The 18,707-nt window shown below is 38.4% G+C and overlaps 1 long non-coding RNA gene across 1 annotated transcript; it reads left to right on the forward strand.

Moving 5' to 3' along the window:
* Positions 1 to 15,343: 15,343 nt before the first annotated feature.
* LOC144827618 (uncharacterized) lies at positions 15,344 to 15,785 on the forward strand. Its single transcript, XR_013610271.1, has 3 exons — positions 15,344 to 15,411; positions 15,508 to 15,557; positions 15,653 to 15,785. It is a non-coding gene; the product is annotated as an uncharacterized LOC144827618 (long non-coding RNA).
* The last annotated feature ends 2,922 nt before the right edge of the window (positions 15,786 to 18,707 follow it).

An 18,707-nucleotide genomic window follows, 5' to 3' on the forward strand; every position in this document is an offset into this window, starting at 1 on the left:
AGATGGAGGGCAAATAATGTTGAGAATGGGTAGAAGGGGGCACGGTAGACGTATCCTGACCCCCTAGGTTTTCTGAGGGTGGCTGAGGAGGCCCATATGTGCGGGAAAAAAACATTTTTTTTCAAATTTTCGCGCGGTTAGCGTCCGGTGCGCGTACCGGGGAGCGTACTTTGGTGAAAATTAGTGAAAAAAGTTAGAGTAAAATAATAATTGTGAGTGATCAGATCTAGGGTAGCTCTGAAAAGAGCTTTTGGGTCCTGTGGCTGATGTAGGTACCTACAAGTAGGTACCAATGCACAGTCTTAAATTGAGGATGAAAATTCTGTTCCCCTCATCTGAGAAGTGAACTCCATCTGCTCTGTAGATATCTTGCATGTAGTAACGCAAGTTATTGTTTTAGATGGAGCCCATTCCATGGTCTCTCATGTAAGCTGAAACAGACTTATTTACATGCTTCCTCGATTTCTCAATTTGTGGACAAAATTCGTTTGACCACCTCCATTTCTGTCTTTGGCATATATTTGAATATACCAAGGCAGTTTGAGGAAATAGTGCCATCAATTGCTCAAAGGTGTCCTTTAAAAGCATTTCCAGACCTACCCCAGTCAAAGTGCCCAAGTCATTTCCTCCACAGTGCACAATTAACAGGTCAGGTTTTGGCAAATGCAAAAAGGTTTTCACCAATGGTATCAATTGGTGACATCTTAATCCTCTGTGGCCAATCCAGTTGATTTCCACATTTTGTAAATTGAGGTTGTGTAAATTTCTGTTATCAGCAAACCTTTGAGCCCAGTGGATATAACTATGTCCAACAATCCAGACAGAAAACATGGTGAGAGGAGGTTCTGCTGCAGTCAGATGAAGTGTGGTAATGAAATGGCAGTTGAAACAGTAGGAGTATGTAATGAAAAAAACTGTGGAGTTTCTGTAGTAATTAATCAGTAGCAGTGATTGGTGGATTTTGATTGCTGAAAACAGAAAGTTAGGGTGCATGGATGAGTTCTTTGAAAGATGTAATTTGAATGGTCAAGAAAAAATCATTTTATGAAAGATTGCACTGGATACGCAGGTGTACTGAGAGTTCAGAGTTCAATTGAAACATTGTTGTGTGAACTTGCAAACATGAGAGGTCTTTCAGGAGGTGGTTGCTATGCAAAAAAGGCAGAAAGGGCAGAGGGGGGAAGGGTGTTGATTTGAAAAAAGTGAGGGAAGAGTTTTGATTGGGTGACATGAGAGATATGTGTGATGAATTACAGCATTTCTGTGCCATTGTTGGTTGCAGCCTCTGGAGTGCATACCCTTTGTTCTGCTGAAGACAAATTGGTGTGTGTCTGAGACTGTTTTGAAACTCAAAAAGTATTTGCTAAGGTGAGAAAAGATTCATTTAATTTAAATAGAGATTAGTATGCTTTAAGGAGAAAATTATGAAGAAAGTTGTGTATTTAAAATGTTGCTTTGTGTCAAGTGTTTTACAAATAGATTTGGTTTCTTTGAGTTACATAGCCATGTTAAAAGTGACTTCCCCATGAATGTAGGTATATAATTGCTTAACATGATGTGTTTAAAAACGTTTTTTGAAATCAATTAGGTTTCTTGATATGTACTGCTAGAGTTTCATAGGTTGCTTGGGGCATATTTACAAGGCCTTTGAGTTCCTTTGATGTTATTTTTCCCATTTTAATTTAAGACATTTCCCCGTGGTGCAAGGTCCTTGTAAATACGCCCCCATGTGTGCTTGGAAAATTTAGATTTTGATTCTTTGAGTTACATAGCCATGTTAAAAGTGACGCTAAAATGGTGCAAGGGCCTTAAAAAAACGCTTTCATGTGTCTTAGGGCATTTTAAGTCACTTCCCCATGAATGTAGGTATATAATTGATTTACATGATGTGTTTAAAAACGTTTTTTGAAATCAATTAGGTTTCTTGATATGTACTGCTAGAGTTTCATAGGGTGCTTGGGGTATATTTAAAAGGCATTTGAGTCCCTTTGATGTTATTTTTCCCATTTTAATTTAAGACATTTCCCCGTGGTGGAAGGTCCTTGTAAATACGCCCCGTGTGCTTGGCAAATTTAGATTTTGATTCTTTGAGTTACATAGCCATGTTAAAAGTGACACAAAAATGGTGCAAGAGCCTTAAAAAAAACGCTTTCATGTGTCTTAGAGCATTTAAAGTCACTTCCCCATGAATGTAGGTATATAATTGATTTACATGATGTGTTTAAAAACGTTTTTTGAAATCAATTAGGTTTCTTGATATGTACTGCTAGAGTTTCATAGGGTGCTTGGGGTATATTTAAAAGGCCTTTGAGTCCCTTTGATGTTATTTTTCCAATTTTAATTTAAAACATGTCCCCGTGGTGCAAGGTCCTTGTAAATACGCCCCCATGTATGCTTGGCAAACTTAGATTTTGATTCTTTGAGTTACATAGCCATGTTCCATACAGTGCTCACCTTCTGCGTAGTCTTTGATATGCTAGACTCCATCTGCACAATGAGATATCTAAGCAAAGGAAACACAGGTGATGTGATTGTGAAATGAGCAAAAGAAATTCCACATTTTTCAATTTCTTCACCTGTGTTTTCTAACATTACGAATCACATTGTGCATATGAGGTTTAGTCCTGTCCAGGGACAAAGAAGAGGTCTGGCCTTTGTTCAAGAGTGCAGTGGACATGACTCACTTCATTGGTAGGCCTGCACATGTATTATCTCCTCTGTACTCTTCAATAAGCCTAAATTTCATCTGCAACCCTGAGTAGGCCTCACCTCAAACAAATCTCGGGATAGGCCTCACCTTATCGTCATCCTGAATCAATCATTTAAAATGTTAGGGGCAGATTTATGATGGCCGTGCGCCTCTTTTGCGCCGCTGTTGCGTCACTTTTGTGATGCAGCAGTGATGCAAAAGATGCACCATGTTGCAAGATAGGCCTCACTTCATCTCCAACAAGATACCGTCAGTTTAAACTGTATACATTTAGGACTGTGTAGGGGGCATGGAGAAGCTGAATCTTCTGTAAATGTCAACATTTTTGTATACAGTGCTCAGCTTCTGTGTACTCTTTGATATGCTAGACTCCATCTGCACTATGAGATACCTAAGCAAAGGAAACACAGGTGATGTGATTGTGAAATGAGGAAAAGAAATTGCAAATGTTTCAATTACATCACCTGTGTTTCCTAACTTTACGAATCACATTGTGCAGATGAGGTTTAGGCCTGTCCACGGACACAGAAGAGGTCTGGCCTTTGTTCAAGAGTGAAGTGGACATGACTCACTTCATTGGTAGGCCTGCACATGTATTATCTCCTCTGTACTCTTCAACAAGCCTAAATTTCATCTGCAACCCTGAGTAGGCCTCACCTCAAACAAACCTCTGGATAGGCCACACCTTATCGTCATGCTGAAGCAATCATTTAAAATGTTAGGGACAGATTTATGATAGCCGTGTGCCTCTTTTGCGCCACTGTGCGTCACTTTTGTGACGCAGCGGCGGTGCAAAAGATTTGCTATGTTGCGACATATTTACAACTTGATGCATCTAGGCAGATGTGTCATGCTGTAAAGTCCTGTGCCACATGAAACCGATGCAGCAGTGATGCAAAAGATGCACCATGTTGATGTTGCAAGACAGGCCTCACTTCATCTCCAACAAGATACCGTCAGTTTAAACTGTAAACATTTAGGACTGTGTAGGGGGCATGGAGAAGCTGAATCCCTGTAAATGTCAAAATTGTTGTATACAGTGCTCAACTTCTGTGTACTCTTTGATATGCTAGACTCCATCTGCACAATGAGATACCTAAGCAAAGGAAACACAGGTGATGTGATTGTGAAATGAGGAAAAGAAATTCCACATTTTTCAATTACATCACCTGTGTTTCCTAACTTTACGAATCACATTGTGCAGATGAGGTTTAGGCCTGTCCACGGACACAGAAGAGGTCTGGCCTTTGTTCAAGAGTGAAGTGGACATGACTCACTTCATTGGTAGGCCTGCACATGTATTATCTCCTCTGTACTCTTCAACAAGCCTAAATTTCATCTGCAACCCTGAGTAGGCCTCACCTCAAACAAACCTCTGGATAGGCCACACCTTATCGTCATCCTGAATCAATCATTTAAAATGTTAGGGACAGATTTATGATAGCCGTGTGCCTCTTTTGCGCCGCTGTGCGTCACTTTTGTGACGCAGCGGCGGTGCAAAAGATTTGCTATGTTGCGACATATTTACAACTTGATGCATCTAGGCAGATGTGTCATCCTGTAAAGTCCTGTGCCACATGAAACCTGCGTCAGATTTCATGTGAGCGTTTTGTTGTAGGGTGGCCAGTCATTTGCATGAAAGCCCTGTAAAACTAACACAGTAAAATTAAGAAGATTTCACTGAGTCACATTTATGGCATTGCTGAATCAAATCCTTACGCCTGTTTGAAACAGCATCGCTGGACATGGTTAAATAATATCTGCAAAATGTTACTCTTGTTAAACAATTTTACAATTATAGTCTCTGAGATTTGTCTCTTACTCTGCAACATCTCATTGTTGTTCTCTTTCTTTAAAGTTAACGACAACATCAAGCATGAGTGATAATGAGCAATCTGTTGATCTCGATATTATCATTGAAATTGTGATTGAAACATCAGTGGAAGTAGATCCCTTGGATGATTTAAATCCTGAGGATGATGAAGAACATGATGAGGATGCCGATTTGTCAGAATTGTATGACATAGGGTGGGAAGCTGACCTGCTTGAGCCTATGGAACTATAAACATTTATTTTTAAAAGTTACTGGAAATGAAAAGTAAACATGTAAACCGTTTCATTTAAAATTAAACACAACTTCAAAAACAGCTTGTGTGTAGTGTCTTTAATAAAATAGTCAAATATGCTCATAAAATTAGTTCAGATTCACATATAAAACAGCACAGGTCAAATGTAGAAGCATTCCATTTCTTTGCTACTATTTGTGACTACTAAATTTGCCAATGCACTAATAATTATTGTATGTAAAAATGACAAGTAGTGTGTTAAATATTTGACGACTGTTATTGATTTACTGTTTGGTAATAGTGGTTAATAACATTTTTAATTATATTTTACCACAGATTCAACTGCAGATCATTTCAAAATTACACAATGCCATCTAAAGAACGAAACCGAAAGGCTACAAAACGTCAAAGACAGCAGCTTACTAAATGCTTGCAGCAGTCCTCTACAATAAAAACTCGTCAAGTCACCAAGAAAGCTCCGGGTAAGACAACGAAATCATTCCTAAGAAACATTTGTAGAAAAAAAAGTAGTACTACAGAAAATGTTTTAGTCCAGAAAAAGAGAACCAATTTAAACGGAAAGGAAAGGCCAATCAAAAATGTTACTGCTAGAGCAGGAGATAACTCTGTGCATGGTAGTAGAAGGAAAAATCAGTTTAGGGACATTCGTAGACGAATGTTCCGCAACAGGATAATTGGCAATTTGTTAAAAAATATTAAGAAAGGTCAACAGAAAGTGGGTTTTTATAAGAGAAAAAAAAAAGTTGAGAAAATTATTGATCAGGCATTTGAAATTAAGCTAAAGTTTTTTATTTTGATAATCAATAGAATTAGTAAGCTAAACAAGACAATGTATGATTTCAAAAGGAATAGTAGATGGAAGAGAACAGTTAATCGTAGTCATTTTTGTGAAGTTTTTTCAGGAGAATGGGTGCCTAGTTCAAGTTGTGAGGCATTTTTTAATGAGGAAAGTTATTTCCAGGATAATGATTTGGTGCATGCAGTTGACACCAGTGGTTGAGCTTATGAGGTGAAAGATGGTTGACCAGTTGAAAAAGAAAAACTTGTGGCAACAGAGGCAGAAGAGGTGTTAGGTAATGAGGTTTTAGGAAGACGTCCTAAGGGACCAGTGTATATCTGGAAGTGTAGTAGTATTTGCAGTGTGCGACAGGATTCCATCAATTTGTTTTGTGATTTTGTACGGACATTTAATAAGAAAACTTTAAAACAGAAAATGAAGTTGTTCCAAGAATTAGATACTTGCAGAGTGAGAGAAGTGACAGGTTTGCATGGTCATTCACTGGCTTGTCTTTCCAGGAGAGTATGCCAGAGTGTGTTTCATCATTTCAGGATGCTAGCAGTGCATCATAATAAAGATCTTTTGCATGGTTCTGAAGTAGATGTGAAGAATATTTGTGAAGAAATTGAGTTTTGTTACTTTGCAAGTAAAGAGGAGAATGTTGAAATTGACCCAGAAGAAGAAGATAATGTGGAAGATAGTGTACAGGTTTCCAGTACAGATAATTTTCAGAAAGAAATTGCCACGTTTCAGGTGAAATCAAGTGAGAGGCCTAATTTTACTTGTGTGTGTTGTCGACGCACTTATTATAAGAATCAGACTAAGTTAGTGGATTTATATGCGAAAAGTGAAAGTGAAAATAATAGTGAATGGAAGGATTTTGCAACATACTTGATGGTAGAAAATTGTTTTGATTTGGGATTGGATCAACGTGTGTGTACTTATTGTTGTAACAAATTAAATCAAAACCGGATGCCTGCTAGAGCGGTTCATAATAATCTGGAATTGGTTGAGATTCCTTCTGAATTGAAGGATTTAAATACTAATGAATCTATTTTGATTCAAAGTATCCATCCCTTTCAGGCTATTGTACGAATGGAGCCAAAGACAGGGAAATTGCCTCCATCAGATTTACAGAGAGGATTAAAGGGAAGAGTTGTTTATTTGCCTCTAGATTTGAAGAAAAACATTAATACAATTGGAGTAGAGAAAGTGGAAGAGGAACCTCTGGTTATCTTAGTTAACGGGGTTCCGACAAAGAGTAAGAAAATCTGGCAAGATTTAGTGGATGTTAGGAAAGTCAAAAAGGCAACATTGTATTTGAAGAAAAACAATAAGTACTACAAGAATGTATATGTTGCAGAAGAGGAAGTAAGTGAAGAAGAGGACAGCCATTTGTGTGCTGGACAAATTGAGAAAGTAGAAGCCTCTAAAAATGAAGAAATATATGAACATTATAGTGTTCATCCTTTGCATTCCAAGGAAGTCATAGGGAATGCTATTGAGTTGTTTCTAATGAAACAAGCCAAAGAAAGTCCCATTAGTGTTTGGGAGGAAAGTTTGGAAGCTCGGTGTTTCCCACAGCTATTTCCAACAGGTCAAGGAGGAAGATATGATGAGCGACCTGATCAAATTCCTGCTTCTGAATACCGGACTTTACGATTGTATGCAGAAGATCCTAGGTTTCGTCAATGCATTCCCTATTTGTTTCATCTACTGTTTGAAAGCGATCTGTCTGGACTGTCATATGCAGTGAACCACATCTTGAAAAGTGGTGTACACATGCAAAATATCTCGGCAAGTGACTTTATGGATAAAGTCAATGTGCAAGACAGTATTTTGGATTCTCACTTGATTAATCTCATGGCGTGTCAGCGTGGTACTAATGAGTACTGGTACCGTCGTCATGGTGATTTAAAATGTATGCTGAGGAACTTAGGAACTCCCACATGGTTCCTCACTCTCAGCTGTGCCGAGTATGGCTGGGAAGACTTACTTGAATTTCTACGAGAGGCAAATGGAAACATTGAAAATATCGAATTCAAGACACCCGGAGAACTGTGCTCCTTGGATCCAGTGAATGTATGCAGGTACTTCAATCATAGATTTGAAGCTATGATGTCTTTCATCATGAATAAGAAAAATCCACCTCTTGGAGAGGTGTTGGATTTCTTCTGGAGAAAGGAGTACCAAGCAAGAGGTGCTCCTCATATACATATGCTGCTGTGGATCAAAGATGCACCCAATTTTGGAACAGATCCGGATGACTTAGTGATGAGTTTCATAGAACAGTATTCTACATGTGCTGTTCCAAAGGCAAAGGAAGACAAAAGCCTAAGAGAACAAGTTTTACGCTTCCAAAGCCATCGTTGTGGAAAGTACTGTCGTCGTAAATTCAGAAACAAGGACAAGTTCTACACAAAATGTCGTTTCGCCTTTCCACGACCGGTGATTTCTAAAGGAAGAGTGAACAGTTTGAAGTCTTCGCTGCGACATAATGTGATGAAGAAATCACCCAAAAATACGTACAATTTGAAAAGGAACGAAGAATCAAAGTACATCAACGACTACAACCCAGTGATTTAGTCCATGTGGAATGCTAACATGGATATACAGTTTGTGGCTGATAACTGTATGGCTGTGGCTCGGTATGTGACATCTTACATCACCAAAAAAGAAAAGACAGAATTGAAGGATATGTGGGAGGACATTTCCCATGAAAAGAGCCTCAGTAAGAAGTTGTACAGTTTCAGTCTGAAGATGTTGTCGCATCGAGAAATCGGAGCTTACGAATGTTCTGACGGGTTGTCTTCAGCAAGTCTCTATGCCCAATCCAGGAGTATCATTTGGGCGAGTCTTGGTCTTGCTGCAACGCGTAATCGAGTTCTGAAACCTGTACGAGAAATTGAGTATTTGGCGGAAAAGGAGCCAAACAGTACAGATATTTTGAAGACCAACATGTTGGATACATATTATCCAAATAGAAGCAGTCACCTCGAGAATGTTTGTCTGTATGAGGTTCTACAAAATTACATATTCAAGAGGAACATCAAAGAAGATATTGATAAAGGAGTGTATGCTGTAATTGGAAGTGAGGGATGTCTGGTCAAGCAAAGAAAATGCCACTTGGTAAACCATCGAAAATTGAGTGGCGAATCTCCTGAAAGAAAAGAGTTTTTCTATTTAGCACTTTTGCAACTTTTCAAGCCTTGGCGTGCAGAAGAGGAACTGCTTGGAGATTTCCTCTGTTACGAAGACTCTTTCAATGCCGCCAAGGAGACCATAGAATGTCCTGTTTTTCCCAAATATCTAGAAATGTTGAATGCGGAAATCGAGCAGGAAGCAACGATTGCAGCCGAGATTGCTAGAGACAGTTCTCAGGACAGTCAGAGTTCTGTTTCATTGAGTCAGGATCCACTAGGAGGACCAGTTATCAAAAATGAAGCTGCCACTGCCATGATTGAAGTGGAAAGAGCCATGGCACATGCTCAGGAGGATGCGGTTAACTTAGAAGACTTGGAAAGACAACTCAACGTTGAGCAGAGGAAAATATATGACGAAGTTACCAACCAAATAGATCATGGATTAAGTCATGAGAAGAAAGAGTGCTCATGTACGTCGTTGAAGCCTGTGCGACTGTACGTGAGTGGAGAAGCGGGAACTGGAAAAAGTTTCCTCATTAAAGCAATTTCATGTTATTTGCAGAAAAGGACAGAGTCATTGCTGTCTTGTGTTGTCACCGCTCCAACTGGACTGGCAGCACATAACATTAAAGGTATTACTTTGCATCGTCTACTGATGCTGCCAGTGGAGCATGATAACAAATTACAATACCACAAGTTATCTGGAGATGCTTGTTGTGAAGTTTCAAGAGTCTTGAGGAAAATGAAACTTCTTATCATTGACGAAGTAAGCATGGTTTCCAATGTCATGCTTGCCTTTGTGCATTTGAGAATGCAAGAAGTTCTCAAAACAGAGTATGATGTGTTATTTGGTGGCAAACACATCATTGTTTTCGGTGATCTTCTGCAGCTGACACCAGTGAAAGGACAACCTGTGTTGAAAATGCTCACGCATGAAGATACCAGGAAGTGCCTAGGGAGCATTGGCAACGTCAATATATGGTTAAACTTCAATTATGCTGAACTGCGTGAAAATATACGTCAGGCGAAGGATGAAGATTACAAGAATATTCTACAAGATGTTAGAATCGGAAAAGTGACCGAGCATGGGAAAGAAGCTTTACATGCACGATTACTGTCAAATGTGTATCCAGAAGAAGACGTTGTGCCTGAGAATATTTTTCGGAAAATTACTGAGAAGAAATCTGGAATATGTTTGATGCCAACTCTTGCAGAATGTGCCATCTTCAACGACAAAATGTTGCATTTAGAAAACCAAGAGATTGTGAAACTGGAAGCTATTGACAGAGTAAAGCATATGGGATCAACAATTATTTTGTCTGAGAATTTGAAATCAAAATTGGATTCATTAGAGAAGACTATATCTAAAACTGCAGGTTTTGAAAAGACTCTGAAGGTGTGCTTAAATTGCCGTATAATTTTAAGAAGGAATTTACATGTTGAAAGAGGTCTGGTAAATGGATCAATGGGTAATGTTGTTGATTTTGTGAAATACAGAGATAGAGATGGAATTGAATTTTTAAAAATCAAATTTGATGGCATTGAGGAAGTACAGCTAATTGGTTGTTGCTCTGCTAGGTTTTTGCTTGTAAAAGACTTATATGTTCGCCGTAAGCAGTTACCTGTTTGCTTGGCATATGCGGTGACAATCCATAAATCGCAAGGTTTAAGTGTAGACAGTGCATTGGTGAATATTGGCAGTTCTGTGTTCAAAGGAGGGTATGGCATATGTGGCATTGTCACGAGTCAGAACTTTATCGGGATTGTACTTGATTGAGTGTGATGTCACAAACATTTGTGCAGATCTAGATTGTGTTAAGGAATACAATAGGTTAAGAAGAGAGTATGCGCCACATTTGCCTCAATATCCTTTGTTTGAGAAACGTGTGGTAGGCCGGAAATGAAGAAATGTGACCAATAGTAGGGAGGTTGTAGCAAAAAGAGGAAAAGTCGATGAACCTGAAATTATAAGCAGAAAGAAAAAGGATTCTGTTGAAGATCTTGTTGGTTTTCAATTTGAAAATAGTTCTGGTGTCAACTGCTATGCTAATGTAGTGGTTAATGTTGTCTTTTCTCTAGAAATTTTAAAAGAACAGATTGTGATCAATTCGGATAAAAGTTTTTGCTGCTTTCTGAATTCTGTGTTAGAGAAATGTAGCACTGATAGAACAAAAATAGAAAGTGTGTCTGAAATTCGAAATCTGTTAGACAAATGTTCAGATCAAACGCAATTCTCTCAAAATATTCAGCAAGATTGTCAGGAGTTTTTAATGTATATGCTTGATGTATTGCAAGCTGAAGGTGTAGATGTAGATCACCTGTTTGGCCTTTCTTATCAATGGCAGCATGACTGCGAGAACTGTAGGGTATCAAGTACTACTAGTGTAGACTCAGAAAGATTTATATATTTAACTTTGCCAGACAGTAAATCAGTGTCCTTTAATAAGCTAGTAAAATCAGCCGATCACAACATGGAGTGTAGCCAATGTAAGTCAGCAATGCTATCCACATTATTTATACGAACATATGGCCAGTATGTCATTTTAATGTTCCAACGATGTAGGCCTGATGGAACAAAATTGACAACTTTAATTAAAAATGTTGTGGCTTCGCAATTGTCAATATCAGGAAGGACGTTTGTAACTGCAGCAATTATATATCATACGGTCCTTCAACAACATCAGGACATTACACAGCTTATTTAAAGTCTAGAAACGGCTGGTCATTCTGCAATGATTCTGTTTTAACTTTAAAAAAAAAATTGCCTTTTGACCTTAAAAATTCTTACCTGGTGTTTTTAAAACCAAAATTTTAGGGAAAGAATCTCGGGATCTGCTCTGAGGAATTTCAAGAGGTTCTAATGGCTCCTACAATATCTGGCCTTGAGGATAAGTGTAGTACAGAGTAAAAAGTTAAATGTGGAAATGTGGAACATGAGTGAGCAAGAAGGATGAGATATTACTAGTACAGGATTGTGAAAGTGATCTTGAACGTTGTCTTTCTAAAAGTTGAGGAAAAAGAAAATGACGGGATTTGCTTAGAAGAATTCCAAGAGTTATAAATGGCTCTTACACGATTTGGCCTTCAGGAAATGTGCGGTAGAGAGCGAGAACTCATTTATTGTATGTAACATATTTGTCAAAACGATGGAGCTTTTCTTTCAGAAAGTGGCGGGCTGAAAATAATAGCTAATAAAGTATAAGCTGTTCATAGGACATCCTTTGACGTCATGGAAAGTAAGTTACTTTTAAGGAGTTCTGATTTCTGATTGGTTATGTTATATGGGTTTTTTAAACAAAATCATTTTGATTGTGGGTTTTTTCCCCGCTGTTATATGATGAATACCTTCAACTCACTGTTTTTAGTGAAATGTTATACATTCTGAGAACAGCAAAAATAAACCATTTAACATGTATAATTAATTCGGTACTTTTTGTATTTATGATATACATTGAGAACTGTGCAGGAGGCATGGAAAAACTGAGGCTTCTGTAAGTGTCAAGGGAGGTGAGTAATGTACATTGCTCTGTTGCATACAGTCCTCACCTTCTCCGTACTCTTGGATATGCTAGACTACATCTGCACAATGAGATACCTAAGCTGAGGGAATACAGATGATGTGATTGTGGAATGCGAAAACCAAAGTAAGGGTTTGGCTTCTCTGCTGTAAGGCCAAGCCTTATATATCATAAACAACCACAATGTGCCAGTACTGCAATATTGTTTCTCAAAGCATCAGCATGACGAAAAAGAATTAAACTCTTTCATCAGAACAATCACATTTGTTTGAATTAATCACTTTATTTTCAAAAGTTATTCCAAAAAGTCAATTACTATTTCTATCAAAAAAACTTGACGTGTTAGATTCACAGGAGAGACAAGGGGAACACAAGGGGAAGAAGTTTTGTGTGTTTACTAAAATTGGAACATTCTTACACTCATACATGAAATTCAACATTCATACTCATATATACAATTTTCTATGATCAGGAATATAGTGATTGAAGGAGGGCAAAGAGGGAGTTGAGAAAAGTGTTCACAAACAAAATGTCAAAAAACAGAATGTCAAAAAACAGAAGGGCAAAACATTTAGAATTCAATTTATAATTTTAAACAATAGGCCATCCAAAAGATAAATCAATATTTTCAAAAATAATTTGTTCTCTATATTCAATGATTGGCCTAATTACAGAACCAACTTTTCAAAATCCTCCAGACAGGTTTCGAAAACGGCTTCCTTGGTAAGAGAGAATATGAATACCTGCAAAACAGACACCCTAGGACACCAATCTTCTATGTACTGCCGAAAGTGCACAAAGATGAACATCAACCACCCGGGCGACCAATAGTTTCTGGTTGTGAATCGTTGTTCGAACCAATCTCAAAATTTGTAGATTTTTTCCTGAAACCGTGTATGACCTACGTGAAATCATATATAAAAGACACGACAGATTGCATTAACAAGCTCGCAACAATTCAATTTGAGGAGCAGACAGATTTTATGGTGAGCATGGATGTTACATCCTTATACACTCAGATTCCTCAGGAAGAAGGGCTAGCAGTCTTGGAATTTTACCTTAACAAACGAGATAGACCAATGAGGATACCAACAGAATTTATTCTTGAACTAGCCAGTATAGCACTTAAAAGGAACTATTTCAAGTTCAATGAGGACTTCTATTATCAAATCAAAGGTGTAGCGATGGGGTGCCCCTTTGCCCCAGAGCTGGCTGTGTTGTACATGTCACAATATGAAGAGAAATTCATATATGAAAATAACCCTTACCAGCAGTATATCGGATGCTGGATCCGATATATCGATGACATTTTTTTAACTTGGAAAGGAACAGAAGAGCAGCTACACAAATTCCACGATTGGTTAAATAATCAAACAGAAGGATATCAAACTCAGTTTAAACTACTCACGCAGTAAACTACCGTTCTTGGATGTGGAGATCTATCCCTCTGAAGGCAACCTAAAAACAACCCTGTACAAGAAAAAGACGGACAGAAATAAATCCTTGCACTATACAAGCAACCACCCGCGAAGTCTGAAAGACAATTTACCAGTCGGACAATTCCTGCGAATTAGACGGAATTGTGCCTTTAAAGATGAGTTCTTCTTTCACGAAAATAAGCTAAAAGACAACTTGCTTATAAGGGGTTACCCTAAAAAATTGCTAAAAAGAGCAATAAAAAGAGCCTGGTGGACCCCACGCGAGACATTACTGCAATCTAACCAGAAAAAACCACAGGACAGGATAGTCTGTGTTTCCACCTATTGCCCAACATCAAATTGGCTCAAGAAACAGATCAGAAATAACTGGCATCTAGTACAAGGACTAGACAAAAAACTAACAGATATCCCACTTTTTGCCTTCAGAAAGGACAAAAGTATAGGCAACCAAATCGTGCGGGCAGCTATGCCTAAAGAACGCATGCCAACATTGCGGGAGCTTGTCAACCTACCCCCACACCCGGTGAAAGGCCACCATAAATGTGGCAACTGTGTTTGCTGTAACTCCACAATCGAAGGAGATCTGTTCAGTCATAAAGGTGTTTTTTGGAGACATGAAACTTTTACAAATTGTAAATCGAAATATGTAATCTACGCAATCCAGTGCCCATGCCAAAAAGTATACATTGGTAAAACATCACAAGAAATTTGTTATCGGATATCCCAACATAAATCCAGAATCAGAAGACATGTACAAACCGCCCCCCTTGTAAATCACTGGCATTCACAGTCTCACACAGAGCAACAATTACAATGGACTGTAATCTCAAAAGTAGAACGTGATGCTAGAGGCGGGGACCTGGAGATCAAACTATCTAAACAAGAAGCAATGCTAATCATCAAATTCAACACAGCCACAGAAGGATTGAATGAACTGTCTGAGATTTTTAATCTCTAATTTTTATTTCTCAGAAAAACTGACAAAAAATACTACAGCGTTCTGGCCCCACTCGTTATGACACAACTCGGATATTTCTGCACCATCTGTACATTTTCATCACCAATACACTAAGAAGATTGGAACTCATGATTGTCGATTACAAAGTTTAATGCTTCTCCCAAACCGTCCAAATTATAAATAAATCAAAAGACGGCATAACGCGATTGCGCAGCAAGGCGGAAACTACTCGACAGAACTACAAATCTCAGAAGCCCTGAAGTAAGTGATCACGCGATATCAACACGAGACCTGCCGAAGACGAGCACAACAGGAAAACGCCAAGCGGAGAGACACGAGAGCCTCCTTCCAGGTAAATTAAATTAAATATGCCCCAAACTAGCGAGCGGTACCACAATAGATTGCAGAGGATTACCGCATAATTACATTAGACATCAGCAGGGCAGAACCTTTCTGACAATACACGGCGGCCTGAGCACACGCTAGCAGGCGAACATAGATCATGCATGTGCACTTAGGAACTTGTAGTACGAGCTGAACAAACACCGTTTCCTTTGAATCTCTTTGTAGATTGCGCATTCAAAGTGATGAGAGCACTGGACCACCCAAAGAAAAGAAAGTGTTAAGGTATGAAACCTTTTAACTTCACTATTGCGTGCAAATACGCCAGATGGAGCAAATGAGTAGTTAGACGTACTTTTTGGGTCTGCAGGCATCCACCAAGTCTAGACCAGCTGACAACTGAACCCCAAGAGAGACAAGCTGCCTGCAGCTATAAGTAAGGACCTTCATTTCACAATCCTTTCGACATTGCATCTAAGACCTGTTTTAGAGAAAAAACACTTACAGGGGTCATTATCATTATTATTTTCAGAGAATGACTGCCACTATGAATATCACCGTATATGTGGGAACTAGCTAAAGGTAAGAGAGCCAACGCTCCCGGCCGGGAGTTGGTTGTGGGCATACTAAGTCTCATGACATTAAAATAAGACAGAGTTCTTTCTTTATTTTTTCAGAACCATCAGAGGTCCTGAAGAGAGTTCCTTACACTGGGAACTCGAAACGCGTCGACCAGCATTGTGTTAGGCCAATCATTGAATATAGAGAACAAATTATTTTTGAAAATATTGATTTATCTTTTGGATGGCCTATTGTTTAAAATTATAAATTGAATTCTAAATGTTTTGCCCTTCTGTTTTTTGACATTCTGTTTTTTGACATTTTGTTTGTGAACACTTTTCTCAACTCCCTCCCTTCATGTTTGCCCTCCTTCAATCACTATATTCCTGATCATAGAAAATTGTATATATGAGTATGAATGTTGAATTTCATGTATGAGTGTAAGAATGTTCCAATTTTAGTAAACACACAAAACTTCTTCCCCTTGTGTTCCCCTTGTCTCTCCTGTGAATCTAACACGTCAAGTTTTTTTGATAGAAATAGTAATTGACTTTTTGGAATAACTTTTGAAAATAAAGTGATTAATTCAAACAAATGTGATTGTTCTGATGAAAGAGTTTAATTCTTTTTCGTCATGCTGATGCTTTGAGAAACAATATTGCAGTACTGGCACATTGTGGTTGTTTGTGATTGTGGAATGAGCAAAAAAAATTGCACGTTTTTCAATTACATTACCTGTGTTTCCTAACATTACGAATCACATTGTGCAGATGAGGTTTAGGCTTGTCCAGGGACACAGAAGAGGTCTGCCCTTTGTTCAAGAGTGCAGTGGACATGACTCACTTCATTGGTAGGCCAGCACATGTATTTTCTCTCTTCTGTACTCTTCAACAAGCCTAAATTTCATCTGCAACCCTGAGTAGGCCTCACCTCAAACAAACCTCTGGATAGTCCACACCTTATCGTCATCCTGATTCAATCATTTAAAATGTTAGGGGCAGATTTATGATGGCCGTGCGCCTCTTTTGTGCCGCTGTTGCGTCACTTTTGTGATGCAGCAGTGATGCAAAAGATGCACCATGTTGCAAGATAGGCCTCACTTCATCTCCAACAAGATACCGTCAGTTTAAACTGTAAACATTTAGGACTGTGTAGGGGGCATGGAGAAGCTGAATCTTCTGTAAATGTCAAAATTGTTCCATACAGTGCTCACCTTCTGCGTAGTCTTTGATATGCTAGACTCCATCTGCACAATGAGATACCTAAGCAAAGGAAACACAGGTGATGTGATTGTGAAATGAGGAAAAGAATTCCACATTTTTCAATTACATCACCTGTGTTTCATAACATTATGAATCACATTGTGCAGATGAGGTTTAGGCCTGTCCAGGGACACAGAAGAGGTCTGGCCTTTGTTCAAGAGTGCAGTGGACATGACTCACTTCGTTGGTAGGCCTGCACATGTATTATCTCCTCTGTACTTTTCAACAAGCCTAAATTTCATCTGCAACCCTGAGTAGGCCTCACCTCGAACAAACCCCTGGATTGGCCACACCTTATCGGCATCCTGAATCAATCATTTAAAATGTTAGGGGCAGATTTATGATGGCCGTGCGCCTCTTTTGTGCCGCTGTTGCGTCACTTATGTGATGCAGCAGTGATGCAAAAGATGCACCATGTTGCAAGATAGGCCTCACTTCATCTGTAACAAGATACTGTTAGTTTAAAATGTAACTATTTAGGACTGTGTAGGGGGCATGGAGAAGCAGAGACTTCTGTATGTGTCAAAGTTGTTGAAAAACTGATTGTCCTTCGATCTTTTCCGTTGTCTTTTCGAATTTTTAAATACATGTTTTAATATTTTTCAAATTTTTGTTCTTTCTTTCACAGATTGAAAGTATAAAAATAACAAGTGACTAAGTTAACGACAATTATAAGGTAAATGTTTTGTACTCTTTTCGTTACATTTGTATCACATTTAACTTCAATTAGTTCCACTGCTTCATTTCTTTAACCCTCAGTTTCCTGCCTTTGCTATTTCCCTCATTCCTTTCTCTATTAATTACTTACTCTACTCCTTCTACTCCTTTTCTCAGTCCCTCTGTTCTCATAGTTCCTCACTCCTGTTCTATTACTCTCACTGTCTCTGACTGATCACTCTTTCACTACTTGTTCATTATGCTTTCTCCCTGTAGTTCAAGCACACTAAGGGGCATATTATCAACACAGGCAATAAAATTATTGCTGCTTTTATTGGCAGAAAACTGCTGCAAAAGCGGCTTTAGCGGCAGTTTTCTGCCGCAAAAGCGGCTTTAGCGGCAGTTTTCTGCCAATAAAAGCAGCTAAAATGTTATCGTCTGTGTTGATAATATGCCCCTATGTTATTTACATTATTTTGCTGTTTCAATCATTCCTTTTCTGTCACTTCTTCTTTTCTGCTTTCTGTTTTTCTCTCTGTTATTCCACATGTTTTAACTTTAGTCACTATCATACATCTTGTTTTATTCCTATTTACTTTTGCTCACTGTTTTCTTAACACTTTCCCTCAGGATTGTTCTTTTAGTCCGGTTCTATCCCTACCTCTCATTCCACATCCTTTAATATTTTTCTTCTTATTTTGCTCTCCTTCTCTTGTTTTTTTTTTTTGTTTCTTTTTTATTGCGCTAACGGGGCGCTCTCCGGTGCGCGCACCGGGAAGCGCACCAATGAGAAAAATGAAGTCAAGAGTGCTTAAAATTTTAGTAATTTTTTTAAAATGGGAGGTAGTTCTGAAAAGAACTTTTTAAAATGTTTTTGTTGTTTTATATTTTTTTTATTTTTCTGAACATTTTTTGTTTTTTTTGTATTTTTTGAACAATTTTATGTTTTTTTTGTTTTTTTGGGGGGAAACAACGAAAAACAGCCATTATAAAGGGCTCAACAAAAAACAAGAAACAAAAAACTGGGAATTAACAGTGGCTCGAGAGGAGAAAAAATAAAATAAAAAAAACTACTGCTTTCTTCTCTTGCTGCAGTTGTGGTTGTCGATGGAAGCATTAATAATGCAGAGGGTCTTTCCGCAAAAAATGCAGACCATTTTTATTACACCAAATTTTTCTTGTATATTTGGTACTGTTTCGCGCCCTTCTGGTGCTGCAAATGAAGATTCACCTGATGAGGTACTGGCCTGAT

Source organism: Lissotriton helveticus, chromosome 4_1 (genome assembly GCF_964261635.1).
Source record: "Lissotriton helveticus chromosome 4_1, aLisHel1.1, whole genome shotgun sequence".
Taxonomy (NCBI): domain Eukaryota; kingdom Metazoa; phylum Chordata; class Amphibia; order Caudata; family Salamandridae; genus Lissotriton; species Lissotriton helveticus.